This window comes from Macrotis lagotis, chromosome 2 (assembly GCF_037893015.1).
Source record: "Macrotis lagotis isolate mMagLag1 chromosome 2, bilby.v1.9.chrom.fasta, whole genome shotgun sequence".
NCBI classification, from domain to species: domain Eukaryota; kingdom Metazoa; phylum Chordata; class Mammalia; order Peramelemorphia; family Peramelidae; genus Macrotis; species Macrotis lagotis.
The window spans coordinates 42,352,310-42,367,383 of record NC_133659.1 but is presented as its reverse complement, the minus strand read 5'-3'; the positions used below and the strand labels follow the sequence as shown (position 1 = coordinate 42,367,383).

Below are 15,074 nucleotides of genomic sequence, written 5' to 3'. Positions count from 1 at the left end.
TCAAGGTTGAACATCATTCCTATGTTGCTGTTAGGGTGCATGGTGTTTTTCTGGTTCTGCTCATCTCACTCAGCATCAGTTCATGCAAATTCCTCCAGGTTTCCCTAAAATCCCATCCCTCCTGGTTTCTAATAGAACAATAGTGTTCCATGACATACATATTATTTTTATAAATTTAACTCTGTTCTTTATAAATTGGGAAAATAAGGTCATTATCAGAGAAACTTCCTCTAAATTTTTTCTAATTTTACCTATATTAGTTTTGTTTGTGCAAATTCTTTTTAATTTCAAATTATTCAAATTTCAAAATTATCCATTTTATTTCCTGTGATCCTTTCTATCTCTTGTTTGGCCCTAAATGCTTCTCTTGTCCGTAGATCTGACAGGTAACTGATATTCTATGCTTTCCTAATTTATTTATGCTATTAACCTTTATATCTAAATCATTTATCCATTTTTGACCTGATCTGGTGTGAGATGTTGGTCTATGCCTCTTTTCTGCCAAATTGCTTTCCAGTTGCCTAACAATTTTTGGGAAATGGTGAGTTCTTACCCTTGGATCTTTGGGTTTATCAAATACTAGATTAATATGATCATTTACCATGTGTGCCTTTTCTATAACACTACTAGGGTAGAGTGGGAGTGGGGCTGAAGGCTGAGAAATATGCAGATAAGTTGTAACCCTTTCTCATCAAGTAGTTGGAAAAGCAGCACAATACAGGTGACTTTGACACAGTGTTTTCTATAAGTGCATTGAGGGAATTTCTAATCAAGGGTCTATTTGAAGTACAAGTCAAAGGCAGGGTTCTTAAACTCTAGTCATTGAATTTACATTTTTTCTTATAAGTTTATATAAGTATAATTAGGTTCCTTTGTAAGTTTTGTATTTTATTTTGTTTGAAAGCATTCTGAAAAGGAGGGTCTGTGACACAGTATAGATTAAGAACCTGAGGTCCAAAGGTGAAGTTTGTTTGAAGGTGAGTGGGGAGTCTTTACTTTTCAAAGGATAGGTAGGAATTTATCAGGAAAGAGATTCCAGACTTAGGAAGGCATGGGCAGTCGAGAGAGAGAGAGAGAGAGAGAGAGATCCAATGTGGTTTGAAGTTACCTGCTGAGTGAAGAGATTATTGTAAAATATAGTAGTTGTTATCTGATTGAGGAGGACTTTGAATGTCAGACAAAGGGGAGAGAATAAGCATTTATTAAATGCCTACTGTTTATGAGGCACTGTGCTCTCTGCTTTGCAGATATTAACTCATCACAAGTCTGTGAGCATGTGTTGTTATTATTCCCACTTCACAGCTGAGGACACTCTGGCCATAGCTTACAACAAGACCTTACAACTCAGCTAGAGTCTGAGACAAGACAGGATCTCAAGTTTCTAGAACCCCAGGCCCAGGGCTTCTTCCTCTGCCCCATTTTGTTGCTAGGGTCAAAGGAATTTGAACTTTACATTCTGGTAGAAGGTCAGCATTTTGGGACAGAGACAGCTTTGCATTTTTCCCTTGTATTCACCCAATGGTGATTAAGACATGCTTGTGGAATAGGGAACTGATGTAGAAAGATATGAGGGCTAAAGACAATTTTTTCTTTAATCATGTTCATTATAATATATACAGAGACAGTGAGGGAAAATGGTTTGAGTGTTTTTCTTCAACAGTATTAGTTGTGTCCCCTTCCCATTAACAAAGTAGAATTAGGAGAGGTAGGAATAGCATTCATTCATCAGGCTGCCTCCAGGATGCAATATTGGATTGTTTTAATGTCCAGGAAAACATCTTGGAGTATTTTCATCAACCAGCTGAGCTAGGGACACCTCATTAATGTATCAAGTCATCCAATTGTCCATAGTTGCCCTTATGCAGAGGAGATTGAAAACAGAAAATTATTAGAAATTCTGAGTTTAAAATAAAAAAAGTTTTCTTGTAAAAAAATTAGTTGGTTATGTATTTTTAGCTTATTCTCCTATGGTTAGTTAAAAAAGAGCTACTTAGATTCAAGAGTACATTTCTGTAGTTTCAATAAAGTTTTATTCTTCTGAGTCCAAATTTTGGTGGTGTGTGAAATCCAACTGGTGATAACAGTTTTGTGCTGAGTCAGTTCATTGAACTCAATTCTGTGAAATGGAGAGTTTAGATTACTTGATAACTAAGGTCTACTTCTAGCTCCAAATCTCATGTTTATTGAGGCCTAGAAACTTGTGACTTACTCAAATTCCCACAACTAATTAGTCATTTGCTGAGCCAGAATTCGAACAACTCATTTTCTTTATGATTTTACTTGTCCAGGGTTCTTTTTATTACTAAGCATTGACCTCTCAGAACAGAGGACAAGTCGTTTTGTTCCACTCAATATTTTTTTGGGGGGGGAGGAGATATACTGCTAACAACAACAACAAGAAAAAAGAAGATTTTACCCCCCCCCAAAAAGAAAACATTCTATTTGGATTAGATGTTTTATTATCATATGATAATTATATCATCTTTGAAAGAGGGTAGAACTGAGCAGCCTACCCTGTTCATAAAGTTTCTGAAAATCTGTTCTGAGCATAGAATCATTTGTACCTACTAAGTATTTTTTCCCTGTTGAGATTTCTGAATTTAGCAACTTTTTAAGTCACTAGTATGTTCTGCTGGGAAGATCTTTCCTCTTTCCACCATGTTTTCCTATGTATTTAACTGAATTCCCATGAATGCAAAAATAGCATTAGCTATGCCTAAAAATAACATCATCTTCCCCTTTAGCTTTGTAGGTTAGTTAAATAATCGATATTGTTGACTCAGGACACATTTTTAATTATCAATAGCATTAAGAAACACTAAATTTTAGAGCTGGAAAGTATCTTAACAGATGATCTAGACCCACCTCCTCATTTTAGAGAGGAGAAAGTTGGGGCCTAAACATCATTAGCTATGTTTCTCAAGGCTCCCAGGCTTGTTAGTAAATTCGGAATCTGACTGGTTGCTTGATTTTCAGTCTAGTGTCCCTAATGTGATTAAACCACCTCCTCTTGAATAAGAAAATGAAAGAAAACTATTTTAATAGAAAACAATATAGTATAAACAAATAGAATAATATAAAAAAGGTCATTTAAAGTAGGTAGGCTAGAGTAGATCCCTAATTTTTAACCTTTAAAACTAGTATTCCTCCAAAGCATAGAGTAGGCAAGATCAGAGAAAGGCCCACTCATAGAGGAAAGGGAATGCTAATAGGGGAGAGGGATTTTACCATAATAGTGGAGATTTTTAATCTGGTGTCATAAATTTTGGGAGTCCATGTAAAAGGGGGGGAATGCATCTTTCTTTTTGCTGACTTTTGGATTTCTTTGTAATTTTATTTATTTTGTGCATTTAAAACCATTATAAAAAAAAATAAATAGGTTTCACCAGATTGCCAGATGAACCATGACATAAAAAAAGATTATGAATCCTTTCTCCCATTAATGTTTAGAAAGTGTTTCTCCCTTTTCCTCCCCTCTCCCCTTTGAAGATTTAAAAAAATACTAAGAACATATGTGAAGCCAACTGCAGCCCTTCCTGTTAAGAGAAAGGTAGTGATAAAGTCTTGCTCTTAATGGGAAACCAAGAACTTCAAGATCAGGAAACGTTTCTTTGTCCTAAGTTAGGTACCAAATAGTGCCTCCAGTGAGCAAATTACTGTCTTATAATATATATTAACACTGTATGAACATATTATTAAAGTACTAATAGTATTTTATTAGTACTTTAATAATATATTAATATACTTTAATATCCATCACAGATATAGACATTTTAAAAAAATACTTTTTAAAAAAGTTTGATTCTTCATCAACATTGTAATCACTGGATTTTAGGCAGAGATGTATGTAAGGGTAGGGAAGGCAATCAGTGCTGATAGAATATAAAGTTAAATGCAGGAAATATTTGTACCAAGAATGGAAACATTCCTTCAAATATGTTGCTATCTAAATATTCAGTATCTATAAGATGACCCTTGTGCTAAATAATCTATGTTTTAGTCTTAGCCAATCTGGAATATAGGAATAACTAGTACATCATTTTAATAACAGTAATAATAGTAGAGACAATTATAGCCCTAGAGTTCTTCCTCCACCTAATGCTGGATTCTCCAAGTAGATATCATCAAACCAAGTTTTGGTTCTTTATTACAGTATCCATCCTTCATCATGATTCTATTCATGTAGGGGATGCTCAGAATGGAAACTCCATTCCCTTACACAGATTCCCAGTTCTCTGGAATTGATAATCTCAGAGTATGAACTAGAAGCCTGAAAGACAAAATGACTCCCTCTTCTCACCAAGTCCCATAATTTCAAAGCTCCAGAGTTGACATATGTGCCAACTTGGACAGGGAAATGCCTTGACTGCTTTAGACCTTCTTAGTTTAGAAGGAGAGGATTGGATGAGACAACCCCAAGTTCTCTTTCTCAGCTCTATGTCTTTGGTCTAATGATGAAAGGAACCTCTGTGATTGTGGGTTAGCCTGATATGTAATGGGAGAAGAATTCCTTCTTCCTATGACCAGCAAGTGGTTGTCCATCCTCTAATTGGATCATTGTAAAGGTGGACACATATCATTGCTAGGTTGTTTGTCCAGACTGTCCCCCATGACTACAAGAGTCTTCTCTGCCCTCTGTTCACATTCTGAATTTTGGATTAGTTCTTGGTTTCAGTGTTGTCTCACCTGTTTGAATGAGAACTCCTGGGAGGGCAGCAGCCATGTCTTTGACTCTTGTTGTATTCCCAGCATTTAGCTCAGTAGTAAACATTCCCTAGATGCTTGTTGACTACTCATGAGTTTGCATTCCACCTTTAGTTTTAGAGTATAGATTCTATTTACAGTTAGTTTGATTATATAAACTCTTCATTAATGGAAGATAAATTATTATTCATTAATAATAATTGAACCTTTTTAAGGTAATTATTACTATTAAAATATTTTATAACAACTTATTATTACAAATAACAAAATAGCATTTTAGATACAATTTGATAGAAATAAAGGATAAAATAAATGAGAAAATTTGAATAATTTTTACTTAGAACTTAGGCTAAAGACAGCTACTGTTTTCTATATCAATCACATCCTTTCTAATTCTGAGGAATGAATGTTATTTAAATCATTGTTTAATGTATCCAAACTTTAAAAAAGGGATTTGTTGGGAGGAGTTGATCTTTAATGACCCCTTTTCTAGTTAGAGTGTACTATAATTTACTGAATGGCTACCATAAGCAAAATACTGCTTTATCATATTATATATCCTCTATATCTATTGCTGACATTATTTTTTAAAGATGTATAGTCTACATTTTAAAGCAGTAATTTTGGCTATATTCCTATTTATAGTTATATAAGGAATCTGATTTTTAACATTTTATCTATGATATTTCTTAACTGAAACATACTTGTAAAGCTGTTGGGAGAAAAAAACACATCCAATTTAATATGTTAATCATGGATATTTAGGGATGTTTTCCTATGTAGGGGAGGTTAACAACCACCACAAAAATCAGCATATATTTAAATTGTTTTTATTTAAGAGAAGAAGCTTCTGGATTGAATTGTTTTTTCCCCTTAAATTTCATCATGTATTTTTAAAGCAAGAATTTAAAATTCTTTCACCATGTTGTATTCATTAGTAATGAAGGATAGTGATCTGTTCAATAAGAAAAACCAGAGAAATATAACCAAGTGAAAGTATTGGCCTTTGTAGCTTCATTCTCTTAGACTGTTTTGACTATGTTGTAATTTTATTGATGTGGGGACATTCTCCTATACTCATACTTCTACTAGACTCATTCTCTCCAAATAGCCTCCATATATAATCCATTTTCCCCTCAGCCACCATCTTGATTTTCCTAAAGTTCAAGTCTGATCATATCATTAATCATTATGTTCCAACAATTCCCTATTATCTGTAGAACAAGGCATCTTTTTTAGATTTAGTTGGGGTTTTTTTAAGTTTTTGTTTTGTTTTGTTTTTTGGGCAAGGCAGTGGGGTTAAGTGGCTTGCTCCAGGCCACATAGCTAGGTAATTATTAAGTGTCTGAGGCTGAATTTGAACTCAGGTCCTCCTGACTCCAGGGCTGGTGCTCTATCCATTGTGCCACCTAGTTGCCCCTTAGATTTAGTTTTATACATGTTGTCTACCTCCAAAATATTCTAAGATGAAATCAGGTTCAAATGAATAGTGAAGACCTCCTCCCAGGATGATTTTATAGGTGATGGTAAAGATGGTCATACTCCTGATTCACTAGGATTGACAATATTATTGGATTGCTATATGTACAATATACTCAAATCTTTTTTAGTGACTTTTCAACCTTTGACTTTCTGACTAGTTTCTGCCTTTCTGACTAATTTCCCCACTTACTAGTAAGTCATATTCCCTGATTCATGAATCCTAAAGATGGCTTTGGTTATAAGCAATTCCTTTTAGTGACTAAAAATTGATTCTGGTAGCTATTATTAAGAACATTTTGGAAATAAGTAAATTGGACATATGGCATGACCTATAGTGACCTATAGAAAATATTATTAAAAGTTCTAGGATAGTCTGGTAGGAGTTTTTTAAAAAAAGAATTATTTTTATCCATACTATTTATCTCATATGTTCCCATAGATCTATGTTTAGTAAAGTATAATGTGATTTATTTTATCCCATTTGTTTGTCATGACTCAGACTTCCACTTGGCTCATTTTCTTATTTGCCCTGAGTTCTGTAGTGATCTGGAGAATATATTTGGATAATTACATGTTTCATAAATGCTTATGATTGATTAATAAAATTGATACATTAATAAAATTGCTAATCATTTCTTTTCATAACTCAGGCTTCTACTTCTATGACTAAATATTCGTTGCATAAATTAGGGTAATCTCTATTCCTGATAGTTAACTCATATGCAGTTTATTAACAAATAAAAGCAGTGATAAGGCAGAGAGATTTAGCTATTTATAGTATTTTGGATATGTGAAAGCTTATAGCCAGTTACCTCTGACCCTCTTAACAATATAGATTCCTCATTTTTTTTAATCAGTCTCATATCATTCAGTTCATTTAGATGCTGATTAAAGTTTGTCTTCGAGAAAAAGTTGCATTCAGTCTCAAGAAATAAACTGCATTAGTCTTTTTTGTGTAGTTTCTTTATAACATGATCACTTTCCCATGACAATTTTTACTAAGAAAAAAATTCTTCCTTTCTACTCTTCCACAAATTCCACATAGATCACAGATAAAACATCTATCTTCTTTCTTACTCTGTAAGGAGAAATACTTTATAGTCAGACATTTCTTAGCTGTCACTTCAAAACTTCTGCAAAAACTACTTTTGCTCATCATTCCACTTGATTCTTAAAGATTCTATAATAGAGTCCCTTGGAGAGAGATGTTTGAGACCAGGGTTCCACTTACATGTTTTAACTCCACCATTTAGAATGTAAAAGTCATTGAGAGTCCAGAAGACTCACCTTTGAATCCAACTGCAGACAGTAGCTGTGTGACCCTGAATATGGTACTTAACCCTATTTGTCTCAGTTACCTCATCTGTAACGTGAACAGAAAAAGGAAGTGTGAACCATTAAGGAAACTAACAATCTGATTTCTAATAGGAGTAAAGATTAGGGACTTTCTAAATTTGGAAAGCAGAGTGAACAGGTTCATTTCTTTGTCTTCAGAAAAGAAGGTCTTTAAACAATTAAGGGAACATGGAAACAATAACTAAGTGATCTCAGTCCAGACCAATTTTCTTATAAGACATAGATTGCTTGAGATACAAAGTTGTTAGAAAACCCCTCACATTAGTCATCAGTCTTTGGATTTAATTGTGTTCAGTTAGTATAACTTAAGCCTTTGGTTAAGGGTCTCTAAACAGCTGGTAGAGGTGGTCCACTTTCCCAGACATGCTGGGCTAGTTTCAAATAACGCTATTAGGTTTTCTCCCAGTTCCCACAATTGAATAAAATTTTCTCACAGGACAGATTGGACTGGACCTATATTTGAATAGAAATGGAACTGAGCTGACTTCAGAATTGTCACAAGGTGGAGTCAATGTGATTCACTCACTTCCCACAGTTGACCACTTGCTATCCTAGTCCTCTCAATTTTCTCCCAACTGGGAGGAACTGTAGCCCAACTCTGAAGGACTTTAGATATAAATAATATTATCAGATGAAGCAATTACATTTGAATTGCTTATTTGCCAAAACCAGAGAGGGCAGGAAGGTATATTGAAAGAACTAAAAAAATACATCGAATAAGATCATTATATATTGATGTTTTAGTTTTGAAATAATATGAATTTCAAAAGCATCATGTATCTCATTAAGATTTAAGGTAGAAAACATTCAGAGAATTGAATATGCTTTAATCACAATGTGGAATACTATACTTTTATGTTGGTTGCAATGCTTTCTCTATGTCTTGAGAGATACTTATTCTTTGCTGTGACCAAAAAGCCATGCTAGGTGTTTTATTACTTTGTTGTGGACTTAGAAAACCCAAAGCTGCTTTCCTGTCATTGTGAGGTATTCTAAAAAAGCACTTTATTGGAGAGAAGTAAACAATAAATGGGATTATATTATTGTCATCTTTGCCACCTTTGTCCTTTAACACAAATAATTAAGCTTAATCAACTAAGCTAAACTGAAGAACACAATTATATTTCCACCCATTTTGTGGCTTTCCCAACTTACAGAATATATATTATTATTATTGCCTTGCAACTTTAATTACAGAATCTTAAGAATATATGAATCCCTAATTTTTTTTTTTCACGACAGTGGTGGATAGGCAATAGTTCCTTTCCTTGTTGAGTGACAATTCATTTAACTGAGATCTTAAAATTTTCTTACAGTTTAAGAATGAATGATGATTGCTTATTGAGTTTTAACTATTTTTATTTTATTAAGTAAAACAACTACCTTTTCCTGATTTTGTACTTTCAGCAGCATATAGACAGAGTGTTGGAGGGGTAGAGCTTTGGCTTTAGGAAGTCCTATCCGTGATATTTCGCCTATGTGACTGTGAATAAGTCTGTAAGTTACAGTAAATTACCAACTTTGGTATAGAGAGTTTCCACACCAATATCTCTCTCTACACAGATGTAATCTTTACCAAAAGTAGCTCGTCTAGCTTGTTGTTCAAAGGAAGCTTGAATTGTCAACTCTAGAAATGGGATTTGGTCTTCATTGGAAGCTATAGCAAGTTGTTGCAAGCTAAGTTACAAAATAAAATATAGATATATTTGAGCAACTTAACAAACTTCCAGCCATAGGAGATCAGTCATCTTAGTAGAAGGCCAGTTCCATTACAAAATAAATTTGTCAAGCAGTATTCTTAAATGACAGTAGGATTCGAAGCTCATTATATTTGAGGAAGTTGACCTAGTTGTTTCAGCCAAACTTAAGAAAACTTGGCAAGAGTTGGAGAATTAGAATTGGAGTCAGTTTTGGGTTTAAATTCTTCTTATATTTTTAGTTCTATAGCCCTAAACATATCTTTTAACCTTTCTCTGCCTCAGTTTTCTAATCATTGATATGGAGCTTGTGGAGAGTAGTACAGGTATTTTATGAACATTAATACTTTATATAAATATAAATTCTAATGATTAAAAGTTACAATTTACTTTCTACATGAGTTAGATTTTTTAAAATTTTAGTATTTCCCAATTAAATGTAAAGATAGCTTTCAACATTCATTTTTGTAAAATTCTGAGTTCCAAATATTCTCCCTCTATCCCTCCCCTCTCTCCCTCTTCCCCAAGACATCAAGCAATCTGATATCATGTTAAACATTTTTCTGTGAAAGAATCAGAACAAAAGGGAAAATCACAAGAAAAATCCCCAAAGCAAATTAAAAAAGTAAAAATAGTAAACTTTGATCTGCATTCAGTCTCCATAGTTCTTTCTCTGGATGCAGATGAATTTTCTGTCACATGTCTTTTAGAATTGTCTGTAATCACTGTATTGCTGAGAAGAGCTAAGTTCATCATAATTGATCATATCACAGTGTTGCTGTTACAGGGTACAGTGTTTTCTTGGTTCTTCTCACGTTATTCTGCATCAATTCATACAAGTCTTTCCAGGTTTTTCTGAAATCATTCTGCTCATCATTTCTTATTAGCACAATAGTACACCATTACGTTTATATACCACCACTTTTTCAGCTATTCCCCAATTGATGGCATTTCCTCAATTTCCTATTCTTAGTCACTACAAAAAGACCTACTTTAAATATTTTTATTCAAATAGATTATTTTCCCTTTTAAAAAATACGTTGGAATCTAGATCTAGTAGTGATATTTCTGAATCAAAGTGGATGTGAAGTTTAAATGGCCCTTTTGGGCATAGTTCCAAATTGCTCTCCAGAATAGTTGGATCAGTTCACAGGATTTAGATCTTCTATACAGTGGTTGCTTTTGGTTAGAAGTAATTCATGCAGTATTGTATCTGTGGCCTCTTTTGTTTGAGAAGAAACCTTGTGAGGTAAACTACTGTCTGTGACTCTTCTTTTCAGGAATTCCTAAAAATGATTTTGCTTCTTTTGCATTAACTGAACTTTGTAAGTTTTCTCTGATAAAGATATAATAGATTAGTTTTAGCTGCATTATCTAATGGAGCCTAGATAAGAATTGAAAGCAAAGGTCAGCCTGTAGAACAACTCTAAATGATCAAAAGCTGGCAGCCTTCCTGAATACAGAGTAGTCAGACTGTAATTGACCTTCATTCAGTCAAATGATCAGTACTTGTCAATAACTCTTGTAATAAGAGAACTCCTATTATCAATTTTTAATTTACTGAGCCACTGCAGAAACTGAAAAGCCATGTGCTTATTCCATAACTGTTTGGGAAAACAAGATCAGTTTTATCATTTGGAAAAAAATAGTTTATATATCTATCTCTATGGTGACATAATGGACCTCAAAAATAAAGTAATAACTGTATTAGTTAGACCAGACCTGATGGCTTAACTAGTATTCTGATTCAGTATATCTGCATACTGGCTAATGCTTTTGTTCATTCTGAGCAAATCTTGTTGGAAATGTTTGAAGAGGGAAAAACAGTCAAAATAGTCAAAACCCAAACAACTGTAGTTTGATGTGGAAATTTACCTTCAATCTGATTTGAACCATGTGTTTTAAAGTTCTGTAAAGCAAATGCTTGACATTTAAAGTCTTCATTCATATTTAGGTGATTATGAAGATTGCATTTCTTCCATGTTTCCTTTCTTGTCACTCTGTAAGCAAAGGAACATGTCTTAGTTTTCTATGTGAAAAAAAAACATAAAATAAGTTATTTTTAAAAAAGAGTTATAGTATAAGGTAAATGATTTTCTCAGTGTTATAATCATTGAAACAAAGTTTCAAAACCCATGACTCCTCAATTCTCTAATTTTGAAAAACTCACATGTAAACATTTATAAATGCACTTGTACACACATATACTCATATGCATATGTATACATGTCTCTATACATACATAAAAACATAAGAATCTTAAATGTTTTGAAAGGCAATTAGAAGGGGCTTCTGGATCATATTACCAACAAGATTCGGGACTGAATTCTCAGAATCTCCCAAAATAAGAATCATCCCAAAGAGGTAAAGTAGTTGCATCTGTTTCCACAGATCAAGACACCCAAGAAATTCAACCAGGTAACAGTATTGTGAATTAATAACAGAAAAGGCTCATCTCCTACCCTCCTCAGCTCCTCTTCCTCAGCGGGACAAACCTGAGGTCCCCATGATCTTGTTCTCAGTTATCCACTACAGGAACCTTGTTGCTGTTATTTAGTGACCAATATACTTTACTCCTGCCTCAGTTCACCATTCTGTAAATAGCTCTGTCCCCAGATGTGTTTCCCCTCCTCTCTTTAAGGAAGAGATGGAGACATAGGAAAGAGGAAACTGACTTAGTTTGAAATGTCAGTCCTTACTTATAGCAGGGCTTCCCCAGAAAATTCAAGAACAGAGGAAATTTGGGCAGGGTGTCTGTTAGCATGTGTGGGACTGTACCAAGTCTAAAGGAAAAGGGAATTCAGTTGGTGCCAGATTTGGCTTGAGACCAACGTACATCCCTTGAGGAGTGGAAAGAGGCTGAGATAGCTTTAAGGTACAGTTCTGAAAGGATTCACCATCAAAGAGGAAGGAATCAAGAAGTGATAGGAGAATATAAGGGGGAAAAGTACTGACATGATCAAAGATCTCATGAGGAAGTATAGAGTTAGAATCCCTGAGTCCAAGGAGATAAATCAACGAGGAAGATGGCCTCTGGATCATCTAAATTGGATCAAACATCTTGACGAAATATCATGGAAGTTAAAATTGAAAATTCTTAAGACCACAGATTTTTCAAGTAACCAGAAGAAACACCTTCAAATGTAAAGGAAAGGAAATAAGAATGTCACGAATATTCTGTACCCACTAGAAACCTTAGAAGGGAATGAAATAATTTACTGCAGAGGTGCTCAATATGTACATGACAAACTCAAGCAGAATCATCAATGAAAAAAAGATGGCCATTTAGTAAAAGAGAGTCAGGTGAATCATCTTTGCCATAGCAGCAAGAGAAACAATCCAAGACTCAGATGTAAGCAGATTATTCCCTCTTTGAGTATCCCAGATGAAAGAAATATATGAAAGGTAATTAAATCCACCTACCAGGGAAGTAACAAAATAACTGAGCTCAGAAGAAAAGAGAAGAAAATTCATATCAACCAATAAATTACAACCAGAAGAAATCAAAATCTACTATATAATATGATAACACAGCTGAGAATATAAAAAAGAGGAATATATTTAAAAATGTAAAATGTTGAAACTAATAGAAGACCAAAAAGAGATCATATATATTCCAAACTCAGAAAACAGGTGAAAGAATTTACCATTGGAGAAAAGGATTTCCTAATTCTGTTAGATTCAGAGGACAGTACTATCAAATTAAAAAAAAGATTAGTATCAGTACAACAAATTTTTCTAAAAATTAATAGAATGAACAGTCTACATACAAGGTTCTTTTTAGGAGAGAAATATAGTTCTAATACCTAATTCAGGAAAAAGAATTGTAGGCTGATCTCATGAATGAATATTGAATCAAAATTTTCAGATGGAATTTTGTCACATTACAGTAATTTTTTTCAAGAAATAATTCCTTAAGACCAAATGGGATTTATACTAGTTTTGCAGTGCTAGTTTGTGAATTAAAAGCATCCATTCTCATTCAGGAAACATTTATTAAACACAGGCACAGTGCTAAGAACTTTGCAATTATCTCATTTGATCCAAAATTACTTGATTATCTTAGTAGATTCAGAAAAAGCCTTTGACAAAGTAAAACACTTAGTCTTAAAAAATGCCAATAGCTAAAACCAAGAACAAAACTACCACACAAAATATAGACGCTTTTAACCTTTTAAAAATAATATATTAAGAAGAACACAAAACAAAGGAAAAAAGCATCCTATTGAAAAGAGATACATTAGAAGCTTTCTGATTTAATACAAGATTAAAATATTGTTGCCCACTTAACTCTCTATTATTTGACATAGTTCTGAAAATGCTAGCAATAGTAAAAGGATAAGCAAAAGAGATTAAAGACTTATATGAAAATATGACATAAAAATATTCTCCTTTGCTGATCGCAAGATGGTTTACTTAGAAAATTATAAAAATCTTCAAAGATACTAATTGGAACACATAACTTCAGCAGACTTGTAGGATAATTCTAGAGGTAACAATGGAATGAAACCCCATTCGAAATCACTATAATATATATTGGAGGGATAAAACCACCAAATCACACTTGTATGTTGCAATTCCAAGTTGCCAAGTATACTACAACTTCCATTTATACCATACTCCTTAAAGAAATGAAGAACAGCTTTAATAGCTGGAGTGTAATATTCAGTGTTCATTGATAAAACTCTGGTAATGTAATAAAAATGTCAATTTGACCATTACCTTCCCATTACAATGCCATTCTAATCAAATTATGAAAGGGATTTTCAATCTAACTTGACAAAATAATTCATTTAATAAAACAAAAGGCATAAAATATCAAGAGAGATAATAAAATAGCTTAAAAATGAACAGGCAGTAATATTTCTAGCATCAGACTATATTATAATGCAGTGATTAAAACCATTGGTTAAAAAAATGGAAGGTGAATCAATGGAACAAACTAGACAATGGAGAATCAGAAACAATGGTGCTCAGTAACTCAGTGTTTAATAATTTGTAAAGTAAAACTTAGCAAAGTACTCCCTTTTTGATAAAAACTTCTGGGAAAACTGGAATTTAGTCTAGCAGAATTTAGACTTAAACCTACTTTTAATACCATATAAATAATAAATTCAAATTTGAACTTAAATATCATGCCACAGTAAAATTAGAAGTGATTCAGATCTTATGCCTTTCACAGCTAACAGTAGAAGATATATTCTTAATCAAAGGATTGAGGTAATTACAGAAGATAAAATATATCATTTTAATTATATGGAGCTGAAAAGTTTCTACACAAATAAAATTAATGTACCTTGAATAAGCAAGGAAGTGATTGGATGTGAAAAATCTACTTAACAAATTTCTCAGATAAGAGTTTGTTATCCTAGATACATAGATATCTTACAGAGATATAAAAGAAAAGAATATGAACAATCTATTCTTAAAAGAATTTCTAACAAATTTACAGAAAAAATATGTTACTAAAAATGCAAATCAAAATAATCCTCAACTGCAAGGTGACAAAGATTACACAAGGTTAGAATAGTAAGCTTTGGAATTGGGGGTGGGGGTGGGAAGATAGATACATTAGTGCATTATTAGTGAAGCTGTGAATCAGTAGAGCCATTTTGGGAAGCCATTTGGAATTATGTGAATAAAGTGACTAAAATATCCATACCTTTTGCCTCAAGAGATTCCCTTACTATGCATACACCCCCAAGGAAATCATTGATCAGAAAGTCCTCCTGTACATGGAAATATTAATAGCATCTCTTTTTTTTTTTTTATTGTAGCAAAGAACTGGAAACACAATTGAAATCCATTGATTGGGGAATGCCTAAACAAATTATG

General features: G+C 33.3%; 1 protein-coding gene and 1 long non-coding RNA gene across 3 annotated transcripts in view; both read left to right on the top strand.

The window, feature by feature from the left end:
- The window catches only part of HS2ST1 (heparan sulfate 2-O-sulfotransferase 1), a 219,507-nt gene that overhangs the window by 43,561 nt on the left and 160,872 nt on the right, over positions 1-15,074 (top strand). The gene's annotated exons all lie outside the window — the stretch shown is intronic.
- Positions 1-15,074, top strand: part of LOC141512652 (uncharacterized) — a 29,979-nt gene that overhangs the window by 13,429 nt on the left and 1,476 nt on the right. The window contains exon 1 of the long non-coding RNA XR_012475559.1: positions 1-15,074. This exon is cut by the window's left edge and continues 13,429 nt beyond it. This is a non-coding gene — a long non-coding RNA (uncharacterized LOC141512652).